The sequence below is a fragment of the Ovis aries genome, chromosome 3 (genome assembly GCF_016772045.2).
Source record: "Ovis aries strain OAR_USU_Benz2616 breed Rambouillet chromosome 3, ARS-UI_Ramb_v3.0, whole genome shotgun sequence".
NCBI classification, from domain to species: Eukaryota; Metazoa; Chordata; class Mammalia; order Artiodactyla; family Bovidae; genus Ovis; species Ovis aries.
The window spans coordinates 19339501-19354486 of record NC_056056.1 but is presented as its reverse complement, the minus strand read 5'-3'; the positions used below and the strand labels follow the sequence as shown (position 1 = coordinate 19354486).

At 52.1% G+C, this 14986-nt stretch overlaps 1 non-coding gene across 1 annotated transcript; it reads right to left on the bottom strand.

Moving 5' to 3' along the window:
- Positions 1-8152: 8152 nt before the first annotated feature.
- TRNAG-CCC (transfer RNA glycine (anticodon CCC)) lies at positions 8153-8225 on the bottom strand. Its single transcript has one exon. It is a non-coding gene; the product is annotated as a tRNA-Gly (tRNA).
- Positions 8226-14986: the final 6761 nt, after the last annotated feature.

Here is a 14986-nt window from a genome sequence, read left to right as displayed (position 1 = left end):
AGGAAGCCTGCAGAGAGAGGCAGACCTTGTTACCGAGTCCAGGTTTGCTCTGCTTACTGCGTGACAGGCCAGTAAATCCGAGACGAGGTGTTAAGACAAGGAAGGGACTTTATTTGGCTGACCAAGAAGATGGCAGGCTAGCGCCTCAAATTAACCATCTTGTTGGGGTTCCTTTATGGATCAGAGATGGCAGATGAGGGAACAAAGTAAAAAAGACTGTTCAGTCCTTGCACATGTCCCCTAGAATGGCAAGCCTCAGACAGGGGGATGTGTTAGTTTCTCTTCCTTACTGTCCTTCAAAGGGTGGGCATATAGGGTTACTGCTGGGGTCAGGTTATCTTCCCGAGGCAGGCCATTATGTCTGCCTACAATAACAAAAGCAGCAAGATGAGGGTTAAAATCGCCTGTAAAAGAATGAAACTAGAACACTTTCTAACACCGTACGCAAAAATAAACTCAAAATGGATTAAAGATCAGAAACTATAAAACTCCTAAAGGAAAACATAGGCAGAACACTCTCTGACATAAATCACAGCAAGATCCTCTATGACCCACCTCCCAGAGTAATGGAAATAAAAGCAAAACTAAACAAATGGGACCTAATTAAACATAAAAGCTTTTGCACAATGAAGGAAACTATAAGGTGAAAAGACAGCCTTCAGAATGGGAGAAAATAATAGAAAATGAAACAACTGACAAAGAATTAATCTCAAAAATACACAAGGAGCTCATGCAGCTCAATACCAGAAAAATAAATGACCCAGTCAAAAAATAGGCCAAAGAACTGAACCGACATTTCTCCAAAAAAGACATACAGATGGCTAACAAACACATGAAAAGATGCTCAACATCACTCACTATCAGAGAAATGCCAGCTAAAGCCACAATGAGGTACCATCTCACGCCAGTCAGAATGGCCACTATCAAAAAGTCTACAAACAATAAATGCTGGAGAGGGTGTGGAGAAAAGGAACCCTCTTAAACTGTTGGTGGGAATGCAAACTAGTACAGCCACTATGGAGAACACTGTGGAGATTCCTTAAAAAACTGGAAATAGAACTCCCATACAACCCAGCAATCCCACTGCTGGGCATACACACTAAGGAAACCAGAATTGAAAGAGACACATGTACCCCAATGTTTTTCACAGCACTGTTTACAACAGCTAGGACATGGAAGCAACCTAGATGTCCATCGGCAGACGAATGGATAAGAAAGTTGTGGTACATATACACAATGGAGTATTACTCAGCCATTAGGAAGAATGCATTTGAGTCAGTTCTAATGAGGTGGATGAGACTGGAGCCTACTATACAGAGTGAAGTAAGTCAGAAAGAAAAACACCAATACAGTATGTTAATGCATATATATGGAATCTAAAAAGATGGTAACTATGATCCTATATGTGAGACAGCAAATGAGACACAGATATAAAGAACAGACTTTTGGACTCTGTGGGAGAAGGTGAGGCTGGGATGATTTGAGAGAATAGCATTGAAACACGTATATTACCATATGTGAAATAGACCACCAGTCCAGGTTCAATGCATGAGACGGGGCACTCAAAGCCGGTGCACTGGGACAACCCAGAGGGATGGGATGGGGAGGAAGACAGGAGGGGGGTTCGGGATGGGGGACACATGTACACCCAAGACTGAGCCCTGTCAGTGTACGACAAAACCACCACAATATTGAAAAGGAATTAGCTTCCAACTATAATAAATAAATTAATTTTTAAAAGAAAGAAAAAATAAAGATGACGGTTAAAATCACAGAAGCAGATCCAGTATGAATTCAAAATTAACCTTTCCTGATTGCATCCTCACCCCGTCCCTCCAGGACAAATTCCCTCTAGGAATGAAATTCATATGAGCCTGGGACACGCAGGACGCTCTCCTGAGGGGCCTTAGTGGCATGAGGAGTAGGTGGGTTCCCCTGTCCAGTGGGAGAGTGCTGGGCAGGCTGCCTGCAAGGTGGGACTGAAGCTGCTCCCCTGGGTTCACTCACTTTGGGTTACTCTCAGTGGGGAGGGGGCAGGACCCAAGCTCGGTGAACTGGGTGTCAGCCAAGGCCACTAGGGCCCTCAGGAGCTGGGAAAACCTGACTCCCATCTCTCTTTGGTCCTGAAGTCAAACTCACTTCAAGACTTCAGACCCTCTGGGGCCTCCAGGATCCTGCTTCCATACTTCAGGGATCCAGGTGTGAAATGCAGCTCAGAGAACCTGAACTTCCAGTTTATTTACACAGCTTTCAGGAGCCCATGGTCTTCAAGAGGACTCTGGAAAGGGCATTTGTTCCCTGGTGGCTCAGTGGTCAAGGATCCACTGCAATGCAGAAGACGCAGGTTCAGTCCCTGGGTCTGGAAGATCCCCTGGAGAAGGGAATGGCAACCCACTCCAGCATTCTCGCCTGGAGAATCCCATGGATGAGGAACCTGGCAGGCTACAGTCTGTGGGGTGGCAAATAGTCAGACACGACTGAGCAGGGCCTTTCTTTTTTGTTCTCATGCCGACAAGCCGCCAAGTAGCAGCAGGCCCTACCAGTCTCAGAATGTCCTCTGCTGGGAGGGCCTTGGTCCCCCCAACCACACCCTGGCCCCCTCACCACCCACCATCACGCTCGCTTTCTCATCTTTTACTGTCTCTGCCACAGAATGCATTCTTGTCTCATACAGAGCATCTTTCCATCTTCTCTGTTGAGTTGGTGCCAAGGACATCTAGGCCTCAACAGGGCGTATGAGGGCATTCTTGGGAACAAAGACAGTCCCTTTCCTAACAGCAGTTCTGGAACCAGTAGTTAATCCAATACATCTTTCCCTCTTGTCCCATGTGTATGTATTCGTGAGTAGTCGCTCAGTCATGTCCGACTCTTGGCGACCCCATAGACTGTTAGCTCTCCAGGCTCCTCTGTCCATGGGATTCTCCAGGCAAGAATATTGGAGTGGGTTGCCATTTCCTCTTCCAGTGGATCTTCCCGATCTGGGAATCGAAACCCTGTCTCCTATGTTGGCAGATGGATTCTTTACCACCGTGCCACCTGCAAAGCCCACATGTGCATAACTGTACCTAAAAAGGGGGCTCCAGCCTGAGAAATTATAGAAAGAATCCAGTAGCCAGGGCATAAAAGGCTGACTGCTCACTGATGAATAAAATAGATAAATGAACAGGTGCAGAGAGAAGACTTTTCAGAGTTTCCATCACCAGACTAAAGACAGATGCTTCTGGAAGGGGAGCTGCCATAAATCTCCTCCCTGGGAGGGTGGGGATGCCCTCCAGGAGAAGACACAGGACCACTTGTATAAACAAAGTGGTAAGACATCAAGCTGTCTTAGCTCTTAAAGCCTGTAGGTCTTCCCTAAATAAACTCGTTTTTTCTTTCTGTCCCTCCCCTCTCCCTACTGTTAGGTGTACAACCCCCTGTCTCCAGTTATTAAGCCACTTCTTTTGTGCTCGCATTTTTACGTGAATCTTTTCTCTTGTTCATCTGTCCCCTTGTCAGTTAAAGTCACAGGGCCCCCTCCTCTGAAGCCAGATCTATAGAATGCAAGTTTTTCCTCCCGACAATTTGATGTGTCATTTTGGGAGCTGTCTCCAAGAAAGCCCTGGAGACAGTTCCTCTGGGCAAGCAGACGTTTGGCCAAAGGGCTTAGCAAATGCAAGGAGACAGAGACAGGGCCTTGCGTGGGAAGAAAATCAGAACAGCCGCAGTCATCTCCAATTTGGAAAATGGGACTGGGCAGGCCATAAACAAGGGCCATGAACTACCCTGGGAGCACACTGCCCCTGGAGCCAGGGACACTGGCCCTGAGCCCATCTCTCCCATCTCCGTCCAGCCAGCCTGGCTTCTCCTGTCCCCTGCCCTCCCCTGTAATGGACAACCGGGCTCCAGCTGCTCTGGTCTGGGGACCAGGTCTCTGATCCATGCAGGGGGACTCTGGCTGCAGCCTTGACCCCATGGACACCCTGCCTCGCTCCCCAGTCCTCCTGCCCAGGCGCTCAGCTCCTGTTTTGCCTCCAGTTCCTCCTGGCCCAGAGAGAAGAGGAGCAGAGACAGAGGCAGGAGACCCAAAGGAAAGAGGACCTTCGCGGCTGCTGTGTCTTGGGCCCGTACCCGCCCAGAACAAGGCATGGCAGTCGGTAGAGAAGATCAGCAAGACTAGATCATTGCCTTTGAGCCCTGAGGGCCCCCTGAAAGCAAGCCCACAGACATACACCCACCTTGCACTGCCCAGGAGGGCGCCCACCTTGGGAGGAACTCCAGACTCTGGCCTGCCCAGGCTTGCTCTCACCTGTGTAGGACATGGGCACTTCCTTTCTGGGCCTGGGTACAGAGGAAGTATCTGTCCATCCTCATAGCCTGCAGGGCCAGAAGGTATCTGGGAGCTGAGCAGTGAGGTCCAGGAGCGAGGGGAGGGCACGATGCCTAGGGATGCCTCCTCCCAACCCACGAAGGGGATCCACTCACAGGCTCATTCCTTTCTCGCCCACTTGCTAATAATTCATGCCTTAATCTGCCCACTGCTTCCTCTAACAACCATTTGCCGGGTGTCTAGCAGGCGGCAGATCTGGGGAAACCGAGGCAAGTAAGACTCAGCGGCGAAGGGCATAGTGAAGGGACGTCCTGGCAACCAAGTTCACAGCTGAGAGATGCTCCAGGCGAGCTGAAGGAGAGGCCAGAGCAGAGTCCTCACGGGGGAGGGGGCACTTGAGCTCGGCTCGAGAGAGGCTGGGGCAGGCCTCTGTGACAGGTGTCAACACACGTGCCTCGGAAAGAATTGCACATCCAGCTCTTGAAGGCACAAGCTCTCATTCCCGCTGACATCTGCCCCAGTAAAGGGAGGGGTGCTCTGTAAGAGACACACTCGAGTCTTTACAGGGCGAGTGGACCCCTCCCGGTGGGGAAGGCTTGCCCCAGGAGAGATGGTGGGCGCACCAGCTCCTCCTGACAGAGTCCACCTGGTGGAATGTTCAAACACTGCGGGGTGCAGCACACACGGCACTGGGGCTTGGGGGGTGCCTTTCCCGGCCCCACAGGGTAGCGAACATGCTTGGGCTCCAGAGTCAACAAAGCCAGCCTGAGGCCCCAGCACCGCCCAGCAGGCTTCAGTTTCTCCAGCTGTAAAATGGGATCATAAATAATCGTTTTCCTCTTGGAGCAGATTGGAAGATTAGCAGAGACCAAACATTTCACCCACTTGCCATGCAGGATGCCCTTGACCCTTGCCTACCCCAAGACAGAGGCCCTGGTCACAGGCTGCAGGGGTCCAGGGAGGACAGAGGTTGTTAGGAGCCAGTGGCTGACATACGTCGCCAGGTTGGCAGGAGGCTGGGGTATGGGGGCAGTTGGACCAAGGGAAGGAGTGCAGGATCTAGGCGATGCACCACAGCCCACACTGCGGGGATCCAAGGAGCCTCCCACCCCCGTCCCCTGCCACCGTCAACCCCCACCCCCTGGGCGAGCCGCTCCGTCTGCTTGGCTCTCTACCCCGCCCTCGGCTCTGCAAGGCCTGGTTAATTTAGAGGAGTCATTCTAATCAATTAGATGAAGTGTAAAATAACTGCTCTCTGCTCTACTCAGGAAATGGGGCTTGTCATCTTTAAGGCTTTATTTAAAAGGCATTCAGTTCAGTTCAGTCGCTCAGTCGTGTTCGACTCCTTGCAACCCCATGAACTGCAGCACACCAGGCCTCCCTGTCCATCACCAACTCCCAGAATCCACCCAAACCCATGTCCATCGAGTCGGTGATGCCATCCAACCATCTCATCCTCTGTCGTCCCCTTCTCCTCCTGCCTTCAATCTTTCCCAGCCTCAGGGTCTTTTCAAATGAGTCAGCTCTCCGCATCAGGTGGCCAAAGTATTGGAGTTTCAGCCTCAGTATCAGTCCTTCCAATGAACACCCAGGACTGGTCTCCTTTAAGATGGACTGTTGGATTTCCTTGTAGTCCAAGGGACTCCCAAGAGTCTTCTCCAATACCACAGTCCAAAAGCATCAATTCTTCAGTGCTCAGCTTTCTTTATAGTCCAACTCTCACAGCCATACATGACCACTGGAAAAACCATTGCCTTGACTAGACGGACCTTTGTTCGCAAAGTAATGTCTCTGCTTTTTAATATGCTGTCTAGGTTAGGATGGAATTTTATGTTCCCAGCAGGTAGGCAGCGGAGAGGGCCATGGGGAGGTTCCTCCCCCGGCGGGGAACCGTCTGCCCCAGGCCACCCCCTACTCGGCCCTACTGGCAGAGGGACCACCAGGCCCGCCAGCCCACTGGCAAACTCCCTCTGCGCCTCCCACCGCCCTTTCCACCTTCAGACACCGTGGGCTGTGGGAGGGCCGCTGTACTTAAGCTCAGCAAAGTGGACAGAGAAGCCCCAGGGAGCCACAGGGCACACGACACACACCCGCAGTGAACAGGGACCCAGCCGAACCCCGAGTCCAATCAGTCGCGTGTCCTTTCAGTCTCTTCGGGGGAAGAATCCTCCCTGACCTCTTCACCTCCTTCATCCGCCATGTTTTGATTCCACTCCTACCACGGGTCACCCAGGAGAGGATGCTAGTCATATAACCCTGAGCACCTGTTGGCACGATGCTGTTTATGGAGCTTGTTTCAAACCATTTCATATCATGTAGGCGATACTCTACTTCTCTCTCATGTCCAAAAGGAGCAACTGGGGTCAGGAACAGCAGGTCCCCTGTGTAGCAGCCCCGTTAGCTTCACCCAGCCTCCTCCCTGCACGGAGAGGGGTCCTGGGGACATCAGCTACCTGGCCACGTATCCTCAGGGGCCACTGCTGCTCTCAGCCATGCCACCCTCTGGAAATTTCATCGCTCAGGATTCCATGAAGGTGCTCAGTGGGAAACACATATGGCAGCTCCAAAATTTCCTCAAGTATCAAGATTAAAAAGTTAAAGTTAGTTGCTCAGTTGTGTCCGACTCATTATGACTTCCTGGACTAAAGCCAGCCAGGAGCCTCAGTCCATGGAATTTTCCAGGCAAGAATACCAGAGTGGGTTGCTATTTCCTTCTCCAGGGGATCTTCCGGACCCAGGGAAGACCTAGGATTGAACCTAGGTCTTCAGTATTGCAGGCAGACTCTTTACCATCTGAGCTACTAGGGAAGCCCCATATCGAGATTAAGATAACCAAAAGATGAGACTTCCCTGGGAGTCTGGTGGCTAAGACTCCGGGCTCCCATTGCAGGGAACTGGGGTTTGATCCCTGATCAGGGAACTGAATCCCATATGCTGCAGTGAAAATAAGACCCCGAGTGCCACAGCTAAGACCAGGTGCAGGCAAATAAATAAATATATGTAAAGATACCCAAAAGAATAGAGTGACTGTCTTCTGAATGTGGAGAATGCAAAGCCTTTAGTTCGAGGAAGAGCCAAAGGATAAAGGAATAAGACAAAGAAGATTCCCCTCGTGGCCCGGGTAGCCTGTTCCCACGTGCATGCTGAAAAAGCCGAGGCTGGTGTAGCAGCTGTATTCTCACCCCTGGGGACCAGGGGAGTGGCTATGGGGGCTGGGAGACCCCTGCAGGACCCTGGGCTCCTCACAGCAGACCTGGGCACCTCTAGGGCCGGTTTGCTAGCCACACGCACACCTATCCCCTCAGTTTCTGCACTGGAAGAAGAGGGTCTGTCTCTTCTATCCAGGTATAGGTATTCAAAATAGTTAACAGCTGACATGGTCCAGCACAGACCAATAGCACAGATGTCAGCCTGGCAGCCTTGCTGTGAGCACTGGTTGAACCTGAGCCTTGACTCTCTCATTCAGCCATGTGGGAACAGAGTCATCCCCCGTCGCCTGCTGGCACACGCGTGGCTCGGCGTGACCCTGAGCCATCACATAATAAGGACGATGATGTTAAGCTCTGTTGAGCGCTTACAAAGTGCCAGTCCCTGTGCTGATAGTAGTTCCCATCACTTACCTATGAAGTAGATGTGATCATTATCTCGAGTGAGAAATAAGGAAACTGGGGATCAAAGTGCTTATCACACAGCCGCTAAGAGGTGGAGCCCTGATGCAGGCTCAGGCAACAACCTCAAGGCTGGGGCCCTAACACGTGCTTGCTTCTCTTTCTTTATTTATTTTTTAGTATTTATTTCTGTATTGGCTTTGCCCGGGTCTTAGTTGAGGCATGTGGAATCTAGTTCCCTGACTAGGGATTGAACCCAGGCGCCCTGCGTTGGGAGCACAGAGTCTTAGCCACTGGACCACCAGGGAAGTCCCTGCTTCTCTTTAAAAGAAAATAAATAATGAAATATGCACCCTGGACTCCATTCAAAATAGGTAGGAAGGCAACAGCCACACGCTCACCCAAGCTTTCATTATGGGGAGAATGAGCGTGCGTGGACCCTAGTTTCCAGATGCTGTAGCAGTGATAGGCATTCATGACCACCGGGAGTCAGGCCACTGTGTACCACAATGCACCTAGCTAAGAAAAGGCTTGGGAGAGGTTAGGGAGCATCCCTAACACCACAGAGCTAAGAGGAGGCACAGCTGAGGTTTGAACGGCCACCTCTCTGAACTGGAAGCCCAACAAGGCACTCGAATTAGGATTAGAATTAGAAATCTTCAGGACTTCCCTGATGGTCCAGAGGCTAAGACTCTCCACTCCCAATGCAGGGGGCGCAGGGGTTTGATCCCTGGTCAGGGAACTAGATCCCACACACTAAAACTAAAGATCCTGAATGCTGCAACTAAGACTTAGCACAGCCGAATAAGTAACTGTTGGGTGGGGGGGGGCGAATTAGAAACTTTCCTCTGGTCCAGGCAGGAAACTGGGAGGAGGCGGGGCAGCAGGTGCAGCCATGGCCGAGAAATGGCCAGAGGACCGGGGCCGCTCCTGGCTGCAGGAGCCCTCTCCTCCGGCCCTTCCGGCACCATCTGCTCTGGACCCCTCGGCTCCCACCTGTCGTTTCTGTGATGGATGGCTCCATCCAGGCCTTTTGCACAGCCCTCATTCTACAGACTCAGGGAAACCACCCCACTGAGCCCCTCGGTGACTGGCCCAAGGTCACACCACCCACCCCTGCAGCCTGAGCGAGTGCAGCCCTCCCTGGTCCAGCCCGGGCTCTGCTCCCGCCTGATGGCTGAACCCAGCCACCCCCACCCAAAGGCAGGCCCAGCAGACACCCCGCTTTCTTTTTTGCTGTCTTTTCTCCCAGTTCTGTGCCCTTTGGTTCTCCCGGGAACAGGCTGTCATTCACCATGATTAGCTCGCTTCCCCTCTCGCCACAGCCAAGAGCTAATCGTCCTGATTTCCTTCCAAGAATGGTCTCTCTGAATAGCCTTTGCAGGCACAATTAGGCAGGTTCAGCCTGGCTTTCACACTCCAACTCTGAAAAATAAAATAAAATCAGCCAGGAAGCGGGGCCTCTCGGAAGTTCTCTGAGAGCTCCTTTGTGCAAGGAACAAAGAGCACACATAATTACCTGCTTAGCTGATGAGCAGTGGACCCCAGAGCCACGCTTGCAGCAGAGCGGGGCCCGCTAGCCCGCCCCCACCAAGACCCCGTCTCTCGCCCGCCCCATCAGCAGCTGTTCCTGGGAGCAGCCAGCCGAGCGCACCTGCCTCTGGGACATGCCGTGGGGATGGTGGTGCCCTCAGGGGCCCCTCCCCAGTCAGGCCTGGCCAACTGCGGCCACAGGTCATTAGTCAGGGCCTGGAAAACCCCTGATAGCTCAGTTGGTAAGGGAATCCGCCTGCTATGCAGGAGATCCCAACGCAGGAGGTTCGATTCCTGGGTCAGAAAGATCCGCTGGAGAAGGGATAGGCTACCCACTCCAGTATTCTTGGGCTTCCCTGGTGGCTCAGCTGGTAAAGAATCCACCTGCAACATGGGAGACCTGGGTTCCATCCCTGGGTTGGGAAGATCCCCTGGAGAAGGGAAAGGCTACCCATTCTAGTATTCTGGCCTGGAGAATTCCACGGACTGTATAGTTCATGGGGTCGCAAAGAGTCGGAAACAACTGAGCGACTTTCACTTTCCCTTTCGGAGAAACCCGGTCATGCAATGCTGGAGCTGCAAGGCCAACCGCCTCATTGGAGGACCCAGGGTCAGAGAGGAGGGACGTCCTGCCCAAGGTCATGAGGCCAGTCCAGGCCGAGCCCCCACTCGGAAACCAACCTCCCTGCGGGTGTGCTCGCCTCACGCTGACCATACAGCTGGTTTGAGACACGCAGTCATCTTGGCCAGAACAAAAGCAAAGGCTTCCAGCCAACTAAAGAAAATCATTTTTCCCACCAGACTGGCACATGCCTCAAATTGTTGACAGGCCAAGGAAGCTGTTGCCAGTACTTTGCATGGGGACAGAGAGGGGGTCCTTTATCTCCATGTGGAGAAACCAAGATCCAGAAGGAACTGGTTCAACTCAGCCAATAAACGGCAGAGCCAAGACTGCTCCTGTGTCCCCTCCTCCCTGGACCAGGGCTCCCATCAGATATCTGACACTGCAAACTCCCAACGCTGTTCCTGCTGTCCTAAGGAGACAGCATCTTGAGTGACTCGGAGAGCCCATGCCACTGACAGGTGGCTCCAGACCACCTCACTAACCAAGAGCTTTGGAGACTCTGGAGCTTGGGAGAGACCAGTACAGGCGAGGGACCCCTGGTGGTCACTCAGCTCCTCACTGAACTGTGTACCTGGGTGAGTCCCTCACCTCTTCATACCCCTGCGTGCGTGCAGGGAGAGTCATGCCCTCATGTTTGGGAAATGCCACAGAGCATTCTTCTCATAAAGCAGTAAAGGCTCTGAGCAGTCCTGCAGGAAGGAAGCCTGATGAACTCTTTCGGTCCAGTGATCCCTAAATCTCGTGCCTCCTGGAGCTGTTTTTTTTTTCTTTTTTCCTGCCTGCACTAGTAGAATCCTGATTTGGAAAACATCATTGCATGCCCACCTGTCCGTTCATGAAAAGACCCTGCATCCCATCTCAGGATCCCCAGCACAGAGGCCACAGGGTTGTGAGTGGGACTGAAGGGGAGAAGAGCCTCAAGGAGGGTAGCCCCAGTCTTGTGAGAATCAGAGGAGCAGACCCTAAGCAAACACTGCCGGCCAAGTAGAAGGAAAAAACAAGGAACTCAGAGTACATCCCTGACGCTGAAGGGCAGGGAGCAAGGAAGAGGAGATGCCGTGGCCCCTGGGGTCCCCTGGGTGTCGCTGTGGCCCCCTAGGGTCCCTTGGGAGTTGCAGTGGTCCCTTGAGAGTTGCTGTGACCCCCTGGGATCCCTTGAGAGTTGCAGTGGCCCCTTGGGGTCCCTAGGGAGTTTCAGTGGCCCCTTGGGGTCCCTAGGGAGTTGCAGTGGCCCCTTGGGGTCCCTTGGGAGTTGCTGTAGCCCCTCCCCCTGGGGTCCTTCAGGACTGAGCAAGAGACACCCAGGGAGTACGTGGTGACCACTGTTCATAACTCTTCCACCACTCAAGCTTGAACTAAGGCCATCTCCGCTCACCGGAGAAGCAGTGCCATCTTATTTGGACCCACAGACCCCTTTGAAAATGTCACCCGCCCCCTCTCACCTTTTAGCACCAGCTGTGACTAAAAGCAGGACCTGACTTGATCCCCATTTGAAACTGACATCTGTCTCTTGGCCAAAGAGTGCAATATAAATGACAAACTAATGGAGGAAGCCAAGAGAGTTCCATCCAGAGGGCTAAGGCCCTGCCAGCCCCAGGGGCACCACTTTTTATGGGGCACTGTTCTAATCATGAGCAGGTCCTCCAGAGGTGAAGGAGCAGGGCGTGCCCAGGGTGGGTCCACGTGGCCTCAGCTTGGGAGGCCGGAAGTACCTGCCATGCCCTCTGCCGGGAGCGGCTGGCCAAGCTCAGGGCAGAGAGCTCAGAGCTCCAGTCACACGCTAGGCTAGTTGTTATTCGAATTTAAATCAGCCTGAGAGTTCAAGAGGCCCTATTACTCCGGACACAGAAAATGAAATTAGTGAGCACAGCCCACGATTGCATGCTATTTTCATTCTCTGGATAAGGAAGTTTGGAGGTGGGAGGGCGTCAGATCCCAGGGCAGAGTCTAAACCAATCTGCTTAATCATAGCCCGATTATGTGCAGTGAGGAGGGTGGGGGGAGACACAGAGGTGGCTCTGGCACAAGCCCCCCTCACATCCCAGAGTTCAAGAGAGAAAAGGACAGGCTGGGGCTGGAAAGATACAGCCACAACCCCTCCTTGACACTCCCATATCCCCAGGGGTAGAAATGATGCAGTGAGATGATGTTAGGTTCACAGGTTCAAATCCTGGGTTGGCCACTTACAAGCTACACGACCTTGAAACATAAAGAGGACGAGCCAGAGTTTATTAAGGGCCTGTCTGTGCCAGGACTATGCTGACTGCTTTATGTAGATCATGAAACTGTTCTCCCAACCACCCACTGAGACCTACTGTTGCCATTTCACAGATTCGGAAACTGAGTCCAGAAGTTAAATGATCTGGATGTCCTGGTCCTTGAATCTTTTTTTCTTCTATAAAGCTAAGGGAGTCACCCCATCTCCAAGGCTTAAGAACAATAACATTTACAAAAATGGCCAGCACCGTATTTGACACGCAATAATGTTTTTTTGAAATGCATTCAGGTGGTCATTCATTTATCTCTTTATTAATTCATGCAACCTCTTATTTAAAATAAAAGGGCCAGCAATGGTGCTGAGATGCTGACAGCAGGCCCTCCATAAGGCAAGGGCGTTACAAGTTCCATTAGAATACGTGCATGTGCCCTTCACCCCCACCCCACCACGTCAAGCTAGTCCCTACTCCTGCAGAGTAAGGAGTAAGACTGAGCATCAATCCCTCTCCTAGGATTATTCGTAATTCTAAAAATGGAAACAACAAAAATGCCGATCAAAAGTAGAATGAATAAATTGTGGTGCATTCATATGGTGGGATACTCCCTACAGCAACAAGGATGGAGCACAGCTATATGGAAACGTGGATGAGTCCCACACATGTGACACTGAGCCGAAGAAGCAGATGTCTTATGGTTCCGCTCATGTTCAGCACCAGGCCAGGTGAGACCCACCTCAGGTGATAAGAGTTGGAACCTGGCTATGCCTGTGTGGTGGGGCCACAGGGCCTGGGAGGGGCTTCCTCAAGCTGTAGCTTTCTCTCTCCTAATTCTGGAGCTGACTTAATGCATTCACTTTGTGGAAAGGCAATTATGCGGGTGCATTTTTCTGTATCATGAAACCTGGTTTTAAAACCGTGTATTAAACACCGCAGGGTGGCACTGTTATAGACTGTGAGATGCCTGTGTGTGATGATCAGAGGGGTCAGCACTGGGCAGTGAGCGTCCAGGACATCAGGGGAGCTGGGAGGCAGGGGACAGAGGAGAAAAAGGCTCAAGTCTGAGACCTGCAGGTGTTCAGAGGTCAGAGGACCCAGCAGAGGAGACAGAGGAGGGGGCCAGCGATGCTGGTGGGAACCTCGGAGGCCATGGAAACCCCTCAGAGCATTGCTCTGAGAGTCAGGGAAGATGGGGATGGACCGAGGGCCCGTGTTTGGGTCTCACAATGTGAAGGTCACCTGATGAGAGCATTTCAGAGGCGAAGAGGGGAAAAAAGCCAGACTGCAGCCGCTGCAGAGAAAAAGGAGGTGAGGAAGGGACAAGACCCAACGGATGCCACTGTCTTCCCAGGCTCACCTCAATGCTGCTGCCTCCGGGAAGCCTTCCATATGGTCCTTTTCCTTTCACGGCCACACCACTTTACAGTCACTCATGGCTGTCCCCGCCATGGGAGCTGTGTGCTCCCCCAGAGCAAGGACTGTCTCTTTGTTCCCCCCGATCCTAGCACACAGCAGGCACTTCAGAAACCTTAGTGCCTCTCTCTCCCTCCTCAGATCACAGAAGGAAGCTCTGAGACTTGTCCAAAACTGTTCTCTCATGTCATGAGTCACCCCTCCCCAAACAATTGTTGTTTTTGTACTGCTACGCGAAGATTATTAGTATAATGATGAGATCTAATATTGCATTAATTTGGTGGTGAATCGTATTGTCACAGTCATTAACTCAGTGATGGCAATTTTGTTTTAATTTAATCCAGCTCCTTGCGCATTCTGTCAAAAGCTCCAAAAATCATGTAACCCAGAACCTCATTGCAGAACAGACTGAATATCAAATGTATGGAATTCATGGAAATCTGCCTGCAGTGACTATTCTCTGGAGTGAGGAAAGCCAAAGACAGCGGGCAGACAGGTGCGCCCAGGGCAGGACTAACAAACTCTCCTGCCTCCCACACGAGACCCCCTCCACTTCCTTTAGACCCCAAGGGCCTCAAGGGCAAGAAGTGGGTGGGAGTCTCCTCTCTGTTCCTCGCCAGGCTCAGGGGAACACCCTGCGTACAGCATGTCCGTGCTTCCAAAGCAGTGGAAGAGCAGTCCGGGAATGGAGGAAGGAAGGGCCCAGAGCCCAGCAGCACAAATTTTAGTCCATAGGAGGGACAGATGAGATAATGTGGGTCTCTCTCCAGCTCAAATCAGGACCCTGGCCCTACTCTAGGCTGCAAAGGCTGTGGAAAAGCTGACCAAGAGCCTGGGGTTTCAGGAATTCATCTGGCTTTTCACTACTGGGCTTCACAGTCTCTGTGCTTGAACCAGGCATGACCTCTTGCTTGCTAAGTCACTGGTGGCTGAAACTGGTTGGCTGTCCTTCAGGAGCCTCTCAAGATGGCACTCACCCCTCGACCGACTCTACTCACTGCTGTGCCAGAATCAGAATGGCTTGCAGGGAAGGCTCACATTAGCCAGACTCACGTAACTGATGTATAAACCAGAAGCCATGTTTTGTTTTGTTTTTTTAACGGACAATGAGCAACTGAGGTGTGATAAGGATTGGGCTACTTTCTCCCAGAGATGCAGTCCTCCCTGTCCTCTTTCTGGATAGGGTCACAGGGCCTGGGAGGTCCCAGGGCACCAGGCACAGCGCCTTCACCTGGCCCCTGCCCTGCTCTCCTCCTGCTCCCTGAAACAGAGAGGGCTTCTGGGC